This window comes from Helianthus annuus, chromosome 17 (assembly GCF_002127325.2).
Source record: "Helianthus annuus cultivar XRQ/B chromosome 17, HanXRQr2.0-SUNRISE, whole genome shotgun sequence".
Classification (NCBI taxonomy): Eukaryota; Viridiplantae; Streptophyta; class Magnoliopsida; order Asterales; family Asteraceae; genus Helianthus; species Helianthus annuus.
Window position 1 is genome coordinate 125,112,039 of NC_035449.2, and position 15,715 is coordinate 125,127,753.

Consider the following 15,715-nt stretch of genomic DNA (forward strand, 5'->3'; position numbering starts at 1 on the left):
AAACCATATCATGAATGAAATTGAAGTCAATCTCTGGGTGTTTAGTGCGCTGATGAAACACCGGGTTGACTGCAAGATATGTAGCTCCAATATTGTCACACCGAAGAGATGGTGGACAAGTCAACGTAATACGCAACTCATGTAATACAGACGTAATCCATCGTAACTCAGCAGCTGTATGAGCAAGAGCTCGGTACTCAGCCTCCGTACTCGACCTAGCAAGTGTATGTTACTTCTTGGAACTCCAACTAATGAGATTGGGCCCAAGAAAAACACAATAACCTGTGGTAGAACGTTGATCATCGGGACAACCACCCCAATCCGCATCACTATAAGCATGTAAATCAAAACAAGTAGACGAACGTATGCATAACCCATGAGAAACAGTACCCTTAAGATACCGCAAAATACGCTTGACAGCGACCCAATGTCAGTCAGTAGGTGTCTGAAGAAACCGTGAGACCTTACTAACCGCATAAGCTATCTCTGGTCGTGTCAGCACAAGATACTGTAACGCACCAACCGTACTCCGGTACGTAGTAGGATCAGATAAAGGATCACCAGTATGTCGAGAAGGCTGTCTACCAGAAGAAACAGGTGTAGATAACGGTCGACAATCAGTAAGACCAGTACGTTGTAACAAATCAAGCAAGTAGCGCTGCTGTGATAAATGTAACACATCCTCAGAGAAAGTAGTCTGAACACTCAGAAAATATGACAACTGACCCAAGTCCTTAAGTGCAAACTGGGAGTGTAAGCGTCCAATCAATCCAGAAACAAAATCAGGAGAACTCCCAGTAATAATGATGTCATCAACATAAATCAAGACATAACAAAGCATCGAATCCTGACTATAAACGAAGAGTGATACATCTGAAAGCATCGAATCATGACATAACAAGTGACACAAGGATTTATACGAGGAAAAAGCCCTTGATCAATGAATGATCTCCGGCATAAAAAACCTCGGGTGATGGAAACTACCGATCACCAAACTTCAATATAACAAATAATGGTTACAACTTCGGATGGTAACGAGCTAGGTACAAGGATCACTATAGTATCGTATGCTAGAACGTGTGAGAAATGTGTTGTGTCTTCCGAATGTTCAAGAGTGCCATTTATACAAGTATGTGTGGTTCTATTTTAGGCAAATCACCTAACTACTAGCTCGTTACCCCTTTAGAAATAGAAGTAAATTTAGCCTAAATATTCGCCCTTGAATTGTGCTGAGTTTCCATATTCTTTATAACGTCCATCTTTGATTATGCATGTGCGAGATTAGCGTGACAGATTCCTTGTTTACGTTGCTAAGACCAGATCCAGCTCGTAATTCCTGCAAGATAACATTAAGTCCAAAGAGAACAGTCGTTAGTATGAGGATCCTTAGGATGATCCGTGATCCTGATCCTGGAGCTCCTCTGAGGATCACTATCTGCCAAAGAAGCAAGGATCACTTGTTAGGATCACATGTAAGGATCATAGGTCATAAAAATCCAGCCCTAACAATTGCCCGCAAAATATAAGGAGTATTTATGTAATATAAACGAGTTATATTTTGCTGAATCTTATCTATAACTAACTCAACGGATATATAGCCGTTAAGGTGGAACTATCCGTTGCGATCTGATGTCATGGAGGTGACAGCCCTGCACAATCATGATTATAAATAGAAATAGGGATAGGATCAAATGCATTTAAATTCAAAGCAACTCCCTTTATAACCGTATTCAGAAGATCAACCAGGTATTCTGCTTTTCATCTTCTTCTCTCTTGTTCTGTTTTTCTTCTTCTTTCCATTCTTCTGTAAAGATGTTGCTCCGGAACTCCCCCTGCAAGGATCCTAAGAAGAACAGCCCCTTAAAGGGTCAAGGGATCATCAAAGATTCCCCCTCCGAGAGGTGTTGCTTCACCGACCCTCAAATCGATAAAATCCATCGTTGTTTCCCGGCGGAAACCCTTTTCAAGTCTTTTAGTCCTACCGCTTTGAGTGATTTCATCTCTGAGACTTGGGTAGCTTTCCCGGTCACCCCTTTCTTGATAGGATATTCGTATCCTTTTCCTCAATTCACCCAATCTTTTTTCTCCCTTACCGGCATCTGCTATATCCAGGCTATGCCGATGATCTGGAGGGTGTTATACACCCTTGAAAGGATCATTGAGCAAGAGGGGATTGATCTTGGTATGGCAGAGTTGGGTGAGTGACGGGTGGTCCTTTGGACAACCCTTAAATGTGTTAAAAGATGAAATAATCCTCCACTTAATCGTGTAATTATCTTGAATTAGATAACTACGGTGTTTATGTTTCAAGTGCAATTCAGGAGTTAAAAGATGGATAAAACGCAGCTTTGGAGGCTTTGGTGATGAACGGGTCGAGCGTGGAACAAGAGACACAACAAAGAAAACAAGGCAGCTCACCACCGTAAATTACGGTCCTACCATAATTTACGGTGGACCTGGATTTTACCTTCTCCTCCACCGTAACACAGGTTGTTTATGCCGTAAAAGAACCATGTTCACCGTAAATTACGGTGGAGCCGTAATTTACGGTGGAGGCTGCGATCCAAAGTGTAACTGCCCTCATTTAAATCAGTTTTTGAGTGTCTTTTGGATATCTTTCATCATTGGACGGTTGTGGATGAACATTGGGGCGAATTTTGGCTACTTGCTTGGTTTGTGAACATTTCTTATCATTCGGTTTGTATTTTCGATTCGTATGAACACTAGTTTGATTATGATGATGATTCACCGAGCCATGTCCGGCTAAACTCTTCGGTGATCATCTTAGGTGAATGTTTCTTGAACTTTTGCGTGTTTAATTTCTGAATTTCTAGAATGATAACTTGCGTTGCTTGAATGTCATGGTGTATGTTTGATTGTTTATAGTTTGTTAATCAATATTGCAATTTCTAGTCTTAATCGTACGTTCTTGGTGGCGTTGGCAATCGAGATATCACGGGAAGGGTTAGGGTTGGTTATTGATTAATTAGTCATCGGGAAACAACCTCGCGTTTATATAATCCGAGTACTTTGTTCCCTTTTATCACTTCAATCATCTATACACGAGTTATGTCTATGTAACTCTTTCTAGTTAATTACACACAATTGTTTAAAGAAACTGAAACCTAAGGTGATCATTGTTCTCTCCTAATTTGTTTTACAACCAACTTTGATTTGAATTAGTTTTTAATTTAGTTTTCTAAAACAACAATCAAAACTCTTGAATTTTAATTTTCTGCAATTTAGTCTAATAATTAGTTTAAGTACAAAGCTATACATTCAACACATCTTCCACATACTCCCTGAGTTCGATACCCTACTACCACTATCTATAGTTGTTTGGGGATTAAATTTGCGTGACCCACGACATCACGTCAAATTTTGGCGTCGTTGCCGGGGAGCGCAACGTGTGTTAGTTTAATAGTTTTGTTTGTTATTTTCGGGTTTACGTTGGTTGTGTTTAGTGTGCAGATACTTCAGGTGTATGCATACTAGAGGCTCTCACAGGTCATCACCACTATCGTTTGATCCGGAAATTGAAAGAACGCTAAGACAAAACCGAGTTTTAGTGCGAGAAAACAAAATCAAGGGGAATAGAGGCACATTTCAGGCCAATCATTACTCAAAACCCTTCACCGGTGGTTATCCCTCACAACAACCAAGGGAGAACTTTTGAAGTAAGAACAAACTCGTTGCAAAGTTTACCGAAGTACAAAGGGTTAGCAACGGAGGAGCCGTATTTCCATTTAGAGGCCTATGACTCAATTTGCAACACTTTTGGGAGTCATGGTTTTTCGGCCGATGAAGTCAAGTTGGTCTTATTTCAGTTTTCTTTGGAGGATAAGGCAAAGAAGTGGTTCTACACTTTGCCTTCGGCATCTATTTACACTTGGGGGGAAATGCAACAAACTTTCTTAGACGAATTCTATACCGCCCAAAAGACCAATGATGCTAGAAAGGGGTTGAGGAGCTTCCAACAACAACATGGTGAGATGTTCCATGAAGCGTTTGAACGATTTAATATGATGATAAAGAATTGCCCTCACCATGGAATCGAATTGTGGGAGTTAATGAATGCTTTTCACGAGGGGTTGAGTGCCGAAGATGCTCGCGATTTGATGTCCATTACCGGTGGGACTTTTGGCACAAACTATGAGAACGACGATTGGGAGTATTTAGAGAATATGGCAATCACTTCAATAAGAAAGGCTCAAGCATCGAGGAGAGCGCGACCGGCCATTGCCCGACCTCAAGTGCACGCCATAGATGATGGTAATGTTCAAACCACTAACCAAATTTATGATGTTTGTGCTTTGTGTAATGAGATAGGTCATGCGACTGAAAATTGCCAAGGGATGTTGGAAGGGCAATACGAGGAAGTCCATGCGGTTCAAGGTCAAGGTCAAGGAGGAGGTGGTAGGAACTACAAGAACATGAATTCTAATACCTACCACCCCGGATTGAGGAACCATCCGAACTTTAGATATGGGAACCCTTCAAATCAAGCAAACCCAAATTTTCAAGGTAGCCAAGGTAATTTTGGTTCACGCCAATCTTACAATAATCAAGGTGGATACCAAGGCGGAAATAACCAAGGTTATCAAAAGCAATACCAAACGGGTCAAGAACAAGGGGGCCTTCGGGTGGAAACGAGGTGATGGAGATGCTAAAGAGCATGCAAATAGAGATGCAAAAACGGAACCAACTTGACGAAGTGCGAATGCAAAAAGATGAGGTTCGTGATAAAAGCATCCAATCACTAACAACCCAAATGGGTCAATTAGCAACCGATGTGGCGGAATTGAAGAAAGGAAAGGGTCAACTTCCAAGCGACACTAAGGTAAACCCTTCACATGGTTCGTCACGAGGTAATGTTAATATTAATCATGTTAGTGTTTTAAGAAGTGGGAAAGAATTTAAAGCCAATTTGTCACCCGAATTGGTTGAGGGGGTGGTTGAGGATATCACGGGAATTGAAAGTGATGATGAACTTTCACCGGTTAAACCAAAAGAAACAATTATTAAAAAACTGGGTTTGGGTGAAAGTGAAAAGAATGAAAAAGTTGAGGGTGAACCGAGTCAAGTTCCATTTCCATCGGCCCTACTTGACCCAGGAAAGAAAAATTTTATTGTGTCGAGAGGTCCTCAAAAAGAGGAGATGTGGGATATGTTCAAACAAGTAAAAATAAATCTCCCACTCCTCGATGCAATAAAACAAGTCCCCGCTTATGCAAAATTCTTAAAAGAATTATGTACACAAAAAAGGCAAAACAAGAAGAAAGTGCCTAAGCGGGTGGATTTGACCGGGCAAGTAAGTGCGGTGTTGAATGGAGAGCTTCCTCCTAAGCTCCAAGATCCGGGTACGTGACGTGATGTCGTGGGTCACGCAAATTTAATCCCCAAACAACTATAGTTAGTGGTAGTAGGGTATCGAACTCAGGGAGTATGTGGAAGATGTGTTGATTGTATAGCTTTGTATTTAAACTAATATTAGACTAAATTGCAGAAATTAAAATTCAAGAGTTTGGTTTGTTGATTTAGAAAACTAAATTAAAAACTAATTCAAATCAAGATTGGTTGTAAAACAAATTAGGGGAGAACAATGATCACCTTAGGTTTCAGTTTCTTTAAACAGTTGTGTGTAATTCCACTAGAAAGAGTTACATAGACATAACTCGTGTATATATGATTGAAGTGATAAAAGGGAACAAAGTACTCGGATTAGATAAACGCGAGGTTGTTTCCCGATGACCTATTAATCAATAACCAACCCTAACCCTTCCCGTGATATCTCGGTTGCCAACGGCACCAAGAACGTACGATTAAGACTAGAAATTGCAATATTGATTAACAAACTACAAACAATCAAACATACACCATGACATTCAAGCAACGCAAGTTGTCATTCTAGAAATGCAGAAATTAAACACACAAAAGTTCAAGAAACATTCACCTAAGATGATCACCAAAGAGTTTAGCCGGACATGGCTCGGTGCATCATCATCATAATCAAACTATTATCCATACGAATCAAAAATACAAACCGAATGACTGAAATTGTTCACAAACCCAACAAGTTCTCCAAAATCGCCCCCAATGATGTCTAGAACCGTCCAATGATGAAAGATAGTGAAAAGACACTCAAAAACTGATTAAATGATGGCAGTTACACTTTGGTTCGCAGCGTCCACCGTAAATTACGGCTCCACCGTAATTTACGGTGATCATGATTCTTTTACGGCCCAAACATCCTGTGTTACGGTGAAGGAACATGCAAAATCCAGGTCCACCGTACATTACGGCAGGACCGTAATTTACGGTGGTGAGCTGCCTTGTCTTTTTTGTTGTTTCTCTTGTTCCACGCTCGACCCGTTCTTCACCTAAGCCTCCAAAGCTGCGTTTACTCCATCTTTTAGCTCCTAAACTACACCTGAAACATAAGCTCCGTAGTTATCTAATTCAAGATAATTACACGATTTAGTGGAGGATTATTTTGTCTTTTAACATGCTTAAGGGTTGTCCAAAGGACCACCCGTCACATCCCCACACTTAACCGTTGCTTGTCCCAAGCAACTCATCCAAATGATTTCAAAACAAGTGATCAAATCAAACCAAGCAAAACATGCAATCTCTTTACCAACCCCTTTTTTAACATCCAAGAAATGCACCCCTCTCAAATTCTCTCCTCTCGGCTACAAGTGAAAACTAGCAAAGATAAGCTAGACACACACTAGGCAAACGGGTGGTTGCACAATCATAAGCTTGTACCTAAATCGATCATTCTCCTACAATGGGTCAAACATGAATGCAAATCAAAGGGACTTCAAGGTTGTAACGCGGCTAGGTGTATAGGTAGGAAATGGAATATATATGAAGTAGCGAAAATTCGACCCGGTCTTTTTATTACAAACAAAAACAAACTAACAAACAAAAGCACTACTATATACAAGACAATTAAGCCCCCCTTTTTTTTCTTTTTTTCTTTTTTTTTTCTTTTCATTGCTTTTCTCTCTTTTTTTTTCTGAATTTTTTTCAAGCAAACATACGATAACGCATTAACCATATCTACTTCAAACTAACAAAACTACTAATACTATCATTAACACTATCCGACCGGGTCAAATTTGGGTAAATTTTAAGGAAGTAGCTAGGGGAAACAAATGATAAGCTTCAAAGGCACAAAATGGGCAACTAAATGTCCAAACCCCCGCCCCTCTCACTACCATGCTCATATATATACTTAAGAGGTCCAACCCCCCAAGTCCCACACTCGCTCACACCATCGACGAGGCTACCTAATACCCTTATCCTTTCTACATTCATGTTTAACTAAGGATTCAAATCGTATTCAAGCACAAGTTCTAATGCACCCCCACCCGTAGCCACTCTCATCAAAGACAATTATTTATGTACAAGTGTGGCTACAACTCTCACCAAGAACGAAAAAGGTATCAAGGGTTTCCGGTGCATCAACTTGGGGTTAAGTTAGGGCGTTCAAAATCTCACATCATTTCGCTTGGCTCAAAATTTTTCAAAAACCTCAAAATTTCCCCCCATCCCCACACTTGGGATACATTGACCCCAATGTATGGTTTTGGGAGGCTTTGATCACTAAACTCAATCACCATCAACAAAAGCTTGTTTTCTCAAACCCCAAATTTCTTTTTGTATTTTTCTTTTTATATTTTTTTTATGTTTTTCTTTTTTTTTAAACACGACACCACCAACAAACAAACAACCCAACAATCAACCACATGATCAAACACCACCCATCCTCCCAACCATAACCAACATAAAATCAACAAATATGTACAAACTATACACAAGAGAGAATACCACCTGATCAATAGTAGCGCGGTCCCGGAGGTCCAAAGATGGATGACATCATATCATTCCACTCTCCAAATCCGAATGCGCCGCTGCTACTTCCCGCTTGTTGTTGTGCTCCCTCCTGTTGCCTTGGGTCAAGCCATTGAGAATGGTGAAGTGGTGGAGTCGGATATGAAATGCTACCATCATAAGGCGGCAACGAGGCATAATCCACATGTTGTGGATCTTCAACAACCGGCCTTCCGGCATGCCAATCCGCATGCATCCGCCTCATTTGATCATCATGATATCTATTATTAGCATCCACCTCTCGAGAGTATGCGTGGGTACGGTTCCATGACTCATTGCGATCGAAGCTATGTTTTAACGACCGCTCTATGCTTGCACTATTCCTCGTGTTTTGATCATACAACGTCCTCTCCGGCCCCGACCATGTATCAAAAATAGATGCCGGCGGACGTTGACTTTCGATCACCTCTTGCATTGAACCACTATAAGCCCACCCCGGCTCATAAGGTTGTTGCGCATAGTCGTAGAACATACCACCGTGACCTCCACCAAAACCCCCTAGACCAACATTTGCACCACCATGCGGCTCGTCCGCATAATCCTCGTCCCCGCTCGGAACCATTTCTACATCACTCTCCGGCTCATCCGGCTCTCCCGGTAACAACTCTCTTGCATTCAACTTTAATGCCCTCCACCTTTGACCTTCAGATTTCAGCTTATGATAACGTTCCGACTGAGTATACGTCCAAACATTCCCCAACCTATCCAATGTAAACGGCTGGTGCCTTTTTGTCAAACCTCGGTCTTCGGATGTTAGCGCTTTCTGTTGTTTCATCAAACCCGTAATTATGCGACAGTACGGGACGATGTCTCTTCCATATTTGTTCCGACATATCCATAAGTGGTGCATGATAAGGTAGCGTATCGGGAAGCGTGGGGATCCATGCATCAACGAATAAAGAACGGGTATCTCTGGATACCTCACCTGTTCTTTGTCTCCCCTTCTTGGAATGACATTGAGAAGGCAGATTATATGCAGCAATTTAGCTTCAATCTTCAAGTTCTTCCGGTATAGAATACCACTGTATCTACCGGGCAAAAACAATGCTGCCAACATGTCGTTCCACCTAACATGCTTTTCTGGTTTAAGCAATAAGTCATCAAGTGTGGGCACTATGTATTCCCTAGATGGAAGACTGTCATACTTTCCAAGCTTCTTCAGTGTATCATACGACATCTCCACCGGTACCCCATGTACCATCCCGATCAACTTCATTTGTGATGGCTTGTTGAAATTGTGACATTTTAGCGTTGCCATCCACTCTTGTATCTCCGTCATGAACAGATTACTCTTGTCTTTGTCAAAGCATTTAAGCGCCCCTTCCCAACCTAAAGCGCGAAACTTAGCAAACACCCCGAACTGACCAAATTGGGGCTCATCAACTTCTTTCTCACAAATAAACGCGGCTGCCTTGTTTTTCAACTTGTTCATGCAATCATTGTAAAGTGTTGGCTGCCAAATCTCGGGTTGATCATCCAAAGACCCCGAGTTCCATACCGGCTTTTCACTCGGGTTTAACGCCATCTCTTCTTCTTCTTCACTTTCGCTTTCACTAACCCTACCCAGATATTGCCTCTTTTTTGATGGTTGCTCCTTTTGTTTTCCCTTGCCTTTTGATGAAGATGAGCTTGATCCCGCTTGTTCCTTTGTCTTTGCCATTTCCTACACACATGAAACAAGCAACAAAACAAACAACAAATTAAACCCTCTCTTCAAAATCATCCCCACACTTGCTTGTTATCATGGTTGTAGATGTTAGTGAACCAAAAGTATATCAAGAATTTTTCAAAAATTGGGCATGGTGTCTCTACAATGTAGAACATCCCAAAAGTTCACTACTTAAACCACAAATCCTACATCTACAACCACAAACCATGTTCAATAATCAATTTCATAATCATATCTTAACAACAAGCAAGTGGGCAAGAACACATAACCTAAATCACCTTACTTTTCACAATGCAGCACCAAAATATAACAAAATAAGCGTTCATACCTTGTTTAAAGATGGAAGAGTGCTTGTGAAACCAAAAACCCCAAAACCCCCAAATTATCTCAAATTAGGGTTTCGAATTTGGACCCCAAATTTGCGTTTTCTCTGAAATCTCTCCTCACAATCACAAAGCTTATGAAAAATTAGTCAAGTTAGACCAAGATTTCACTTGATTTGGACAGGAATTGAAGGGTTTATGAAAGATGGAAGCTTTGGGAAGAAGAAGAACTATGGAGGAATGTGGGTCTTGAGAGAGAGAAAATGGTGACGGTGATAGAAGATGAAGAATGGAAAGAATATGTGGCTGGGGTTAACCTTCACGTGACCAGATTTCGTTTATTATATTTTTTTTTATTTATGTGCGGAACCCCTACCGACGGAGACAAATTTTCTGCGTACCGTAATTTACGGTGAGCGGAACCCCTACCGACGGAGACAAATTTTCTGCGTACCGTAATTTACGGTCTCACCGTAAATTACGGTGAGACCTTAACATCACTTCCTTCACCGTAGCACAGGAGACTTTCACCGTAAAGCCCCAAACATTCCACTTTCCACCGTAAATTACGGTAATACCGTAATTTACGGTAATCACTGGTCCTCAATCCTTTCACCGTAACTCAGTAGGGTTACACCGTAAAACCCCACAATTTGCAATAGCCACCGTAAATTACGGCTGTACCGTAATTTACGGTGCTCGCTGGGCATCCATATTTTTACAAAAATTGAGGTTTTATATGACAAATTTTTAGATTTTTTTAAATTTTTCGATTTTTTTTTTATGTTTTTTAATTTTTTCAAAAACTTGTAAAAATCACCTACCCCCCTCAAAAATCCCGTGTTGTCCTCAACACAATGTAAGAGCAATTCGTGACCCGAACATCCCCACACTTGTTTCGAACACGGACTTCGAGGAACTATGGCAATTGTGCAAATATACAAACAAAACAAAACAAAACTACTATGTACACTACCACCAAACCTGGGCCTCTCATGGTTGTTCCTCCTCGACCGGGCGTAAGATGTAGCCCGCTTTGTTAAGCTCCAAGTTGTTGATGTCATTTCCTTCCAATTACGGCTTCAAGCGGTGACCGTTCACCGTTTGTTGTTTCAACGTTTGCTCATCTTGGATGTCCACATCACCAAATCGCCCAACTCTTCGAATAACATACGGACCCATCCATTTGCTTTTAAGCTTGCCCGCGAACATCTTCAATCGGGAGTTGTACAACCAAACTTTCTGCCCCACTTCGAATGTTTTCTTGCGCAATTTCGCATCATGTACTTTCTTTAGCTTATCCTTGTAAGCCGATGCACATTCGTACGCCTCATCTCGAATCTCTTCTATCTCGCTCAATTGCAACTTCCTCAACTTACCTGCCTCATCGTAATCCGCGTTGATTGTCTTGATCGCCCAATGTGCCCGATGCGCCAACTCCATCGGCAAGTGACAACCCTTACCGTACACCATCCGGTAAGGTGTTGTGCCAATCGGAGTCTTGTAGGCCGTACGGTACGCCCACAAAGCATCATCCAACTTGCTCGACCAATCCTTTCTATCCGTTCTTACCGTCTTCATGAGGATGTCCTTGATTTGACGGTTGGACACTTCGACTTGTCCACTCGTTTGCGGATGGTAAGGTGTGGCGACTCGGTGGTTCACGCTATACCTTTTCAATAATTTTCCGAAATTGAAGTTCTTGAAATGTGAACCACCATCACTGATAATAACCCGCGGGATTCCAAAGCGAGAGAATATGTTAGATTGAACAAATTTACAAACAACCGAATGGTCATTTGTCCGTGTTGCAATAGCCTCAATCCACTTCGAGACATAATCCACAGCCACGAGAATATAAAGAAAGCCATTCGAATTCGGAAATGGACCCATAAAATCTATTCCCCATACATCAAATATCTCTACAACCAAGATTGGTTGTAGTGGCATCTCATCCCTCTTCGATATGCTACCCATCTTTTGGCAATTTACACAATTCCGGGCGAACTCAATTGCATCCTTAAAGATAGTGGGCCAATAAAACCCACAAGAAAGTACCCGATAGCCGGTTTTATGCCCACTAAAATGACCCCCGCAAGCGGACGAATGAGCATGAGTTAAGATTTCTAACACTTCCGTCTCGGGCACACACCTCCGTATAACTTGATCCGGTCCGATCTTGAAGAGATCCGGCTCATCCCAAATGTATTGCACCCGTGGCTAAATAGTTGACGTAATGAGCGTACCACGGTTCAACGAAAGTGGAAACGGCTAAAAGTTGCTCATCGGGGAAACTTTCATTGATTTCACTTACATCGTCGATCCCTTCTACCGGAATCCGAGACAAATGATCCGCTACTACATTCTCGCTTCCCTTCTTATCTCGGATCTCTAGATCAAACTCTTGTAATAATAAGACCCATCGAATCAATCGCAGCTTCGCATCCTTTTTCTCCATCAAATACCGAACTGCACTATGATCCGAATAAACCACTACCTTGCTTCCCCAAATGTACGAGCGAAACTTATCCAAAGCATACACCACCGCTAGTAATTCCTTCTCGGTTGTGGTGTAGTTAAGTTGCGCTTCGGATAAAGTTTTGCTTGCATAGTAAATAACCACCGGTTTCTTGTCAACCCGTTGACCCAAAACTGCACCAATAGTGGTGTCGCTTGCATCACACATTATCTCGAACGGCTTTGACCAATCAGGTGGTTGCAAGATAGGCGCCTTGACCAAGTGTTCCTTCAAAACAGTGAAAGCTTGCATACATTCGTTAGTAAAATCAAACGGGACATCTTTTAATAACAAATTGCATAAGGGTTTGGTGATAACACTAAAACCCTTAATGAAACGTCGATAAAAACCCGCGTGTCCCAAGAATGACCTTACACCCTTAACATTTTTTGGAGGTGGCAAAGATGATATTACCCGTATCTTTGCCTTATCCACCTCCATCCCCCTTTCTGAAATCACGTGTCCCAACACAATGCCCTCTTGCACCATGAAATGACTTTTCTCCCAACTTAGCACTAAATTTTTCTCAACGCACCTTTTCAAAACCTTTTGCAATTCGTTGAGACAAGCATCAAAAGTAGTGCCAAAAATGGAGAAATCATCCATAAATACTTCGAGCGACTCTCCAACCATGTCCGAGAAAATACTCATCATACATCGTTGGAACGTTGCCGGAGCATTACACTAGCCAAATGGCATTCGCCTAAACGCAAAGGTGCCATATGGACATGTGAAGGTGGTCTTGTGTTGGTCATCCGGGTGTATGGCAATTTGATTATAACCCGAATACCCATCTAAGAAGCAATAATATTTTTGACCCGACAACTTTTCAATAATTTGGTCAATGAAAGGTAGCGGGAAATGGTCCTTAGAAGTAGCGGCATTCAGTTTTCGGTAGTCAATACACACCCGCCACCCGGTAACCGGTCGGGTGGCAATTTGTTCACCACTTTCATCCTTGACTACTTGAATGCCGGCCTTCTTAGGCACTACTTGGGTGGGACTCACCCAAGCGCTATCCGAAATCGGATAGATGATTCCCGCATCCAACCATTTAATTACCTCTTTTTTTACTACCTCCCTTAGGTTCGGGTTCAAACGCCTTTGAGCTTCTCGTGTCGGTTTGGCATCTTCGGTTGTGATAATTTTATGCATGACGATGGATGGACTAATTCCTTTGAGGTCGGCAATCGTCCATCCAATAGCTCCCTTGTTCGCTTTTAACACCTCCATCAACGCTTGCTCTTGTGCCAACTCCAAATTAGAGGCAATAATGACCGGTAAAGTGTCATTATCCCCTAAAAATACATACTTCAAATGGCTAGGCAAGTCCTTGAGCTCTAACTTTGGTGGTTCTTCCAATGATGGTTTTGTACCCGAATCGATATCCACCGGTAGACCCTCGAATTGGTGGGTCCATGGTGGTCTACCTTCTTTCATTTCCATAGCATCTTGTGCTTCCTCTTCAACCCGTAGTGCATAAGCATGTACCTGTTCAGAAAAGTCACACAGGCAAATATCCAAACCATCCTCCTCATACTCATGCGGGTTGCATCCATCTACTATGTCTGCCATGAAACACTCATTAACACCGTTAGCATTAGAATTGTTAGTGAAAACATTCAAACGCATTTTTCGATTTCCAAACGCCATATCAACTGTACCAAATCTACAATCAATAATAGCATGTGCGGTGCTTAAAAATGGCCGACCCAAAATTATATTTTGTTGTTGTTTAGGGTCCGCCGATGAGTAATCCAAAACTAAGAAGTCCACCGGGTAATAAAACTCATCAATTTTTACAATAACATTTTGAACCATACCCCGAGGCAACTTATGAGACAAATCGGCCAAAACAACCGTCGTCTCCACCCTTGCTAATGGACCAAAGTCATATTGGTCGTATAAGTCCCCCGGTAAAATGCTAACTCCGGCTCCGAGATCTAGCAACGCCTTAGCCATTTGAAAATTACCAACTTGCACATTAATCAATGGCGTGCCCGGATCTTGGAGCTTAGGAGGATGCTCTCCATTCAACACCGCGCTTACTTGCCCGGTCAAATCCACCCGCTTAGGCACTTTCTTCTTGTTTTGCCTTTTTTGTGTACATAATTCTTTTAAGAATTTTGCATAAGCGGGGACTTGTTTTATTGCATCGAGGAGTGGGAGATTTATTTTTACTTGTTTGAACATATCCCACATCTCCTCTTTTTGAGGACCTCTCGACACAATAAAATTTTTCTTTCCCGGGTCAAGTAGGGCCGATGGAAACGGAACTTGACTCGGTTCACCCTCAACTTTTTCATTCTTTTCACTTTCACCCAAACCCGGTTTTTTAACAATTGTTTCTTTTGGTTTAACCGGTGAAAGTTCATCATCACTTTCAATTCCCGTGATATCCTCAACCACCCCATCAACCAATTCGGATGACAAATTGGCTTTAAATTCTTTCCCACTTCTTAAAACACTAACATGATTAATATTAACATTACCTCGTGACGAACCATGTGAAGGGTTTACCTTAGTGTCGCTTGGAAGTTGACCCTTTCCTTTCTTCAATTCCGCCACATCGGTTGCTAATTGACCCATTTGGGTTGTTAGTGATTGGATGCTTTTATCACGAACCTCATCTTTTTGCATTCGCACTTCGTCTAGTTGGTTCCGTTTTTGCATCTCCATTTGCATGCTCCTTAGCATCTCCATCACCTCGTTTCCACCCGAAGACCCCCTTGCTCTTGACCCGTTTGGTATTGCTTTTGATAACCTTGGTTATTTCCGCCTCGATATCCACCTTGGTTATTGTAAGATGGCCGTGAACCAAAATGACCTTGGCTACCTTGAAAATTTGGGTTCGCTTGATTTGAAGGGTTCCCATATCTAAAGTTCGGATGGTTCCTCAATCCGGGGTGGTAGGTATTAGAATTCATGTTGTTGTAGTTCCTACCACCTCCTCCTTGACCTTGACCTTGAACCGCATGGACTTCCTCGTATTGCCCTTCCAACATCCCTTGGCAATTTTCAGCCGCATGACCTATTTCATTACACAAAGCACAAACATTATATATTTGGTTAGTGGTTTGAACATTACCATCATCTATGGCGTACACTTGCGGTCGGGTGGTGGTCGGCCGGGCTCTTCTCGAGGCTTGAGCTTTTCTCTTTGATGTAGTTGCCATGCTTTCCAAGAACTCCCAATCTTCATTCTCAAAGTTTGTTCCAAAAGTCCCACCGGTGATGGACATCAAATCGCGTGCGTCTTCGGCACTCAACCCCTCATGAAAGGTATTCATTAACTCCCACAATTCG

The 15,715-nt window shown here is 41.9% G+C and overlaps 1 non-coding gene across 1 annotated transcript; it reads right to left on the reverse strand.

Annotated features, from left to right (window-relative positions):
• Positions 1-3,948: 3,948 nt before the first annotated feature.
• LOC118489459 lies at positions 3,949-4,054 on the reverse strand. Its single transcript, XR_004887480.1, has one exon. It is a non-coding gene; the product is annotated as a small nucleolar RNA R71 (small nucleolar RNA).
• Positions 4,055-15,715: the final 11,661 nt, after the last annotated feature.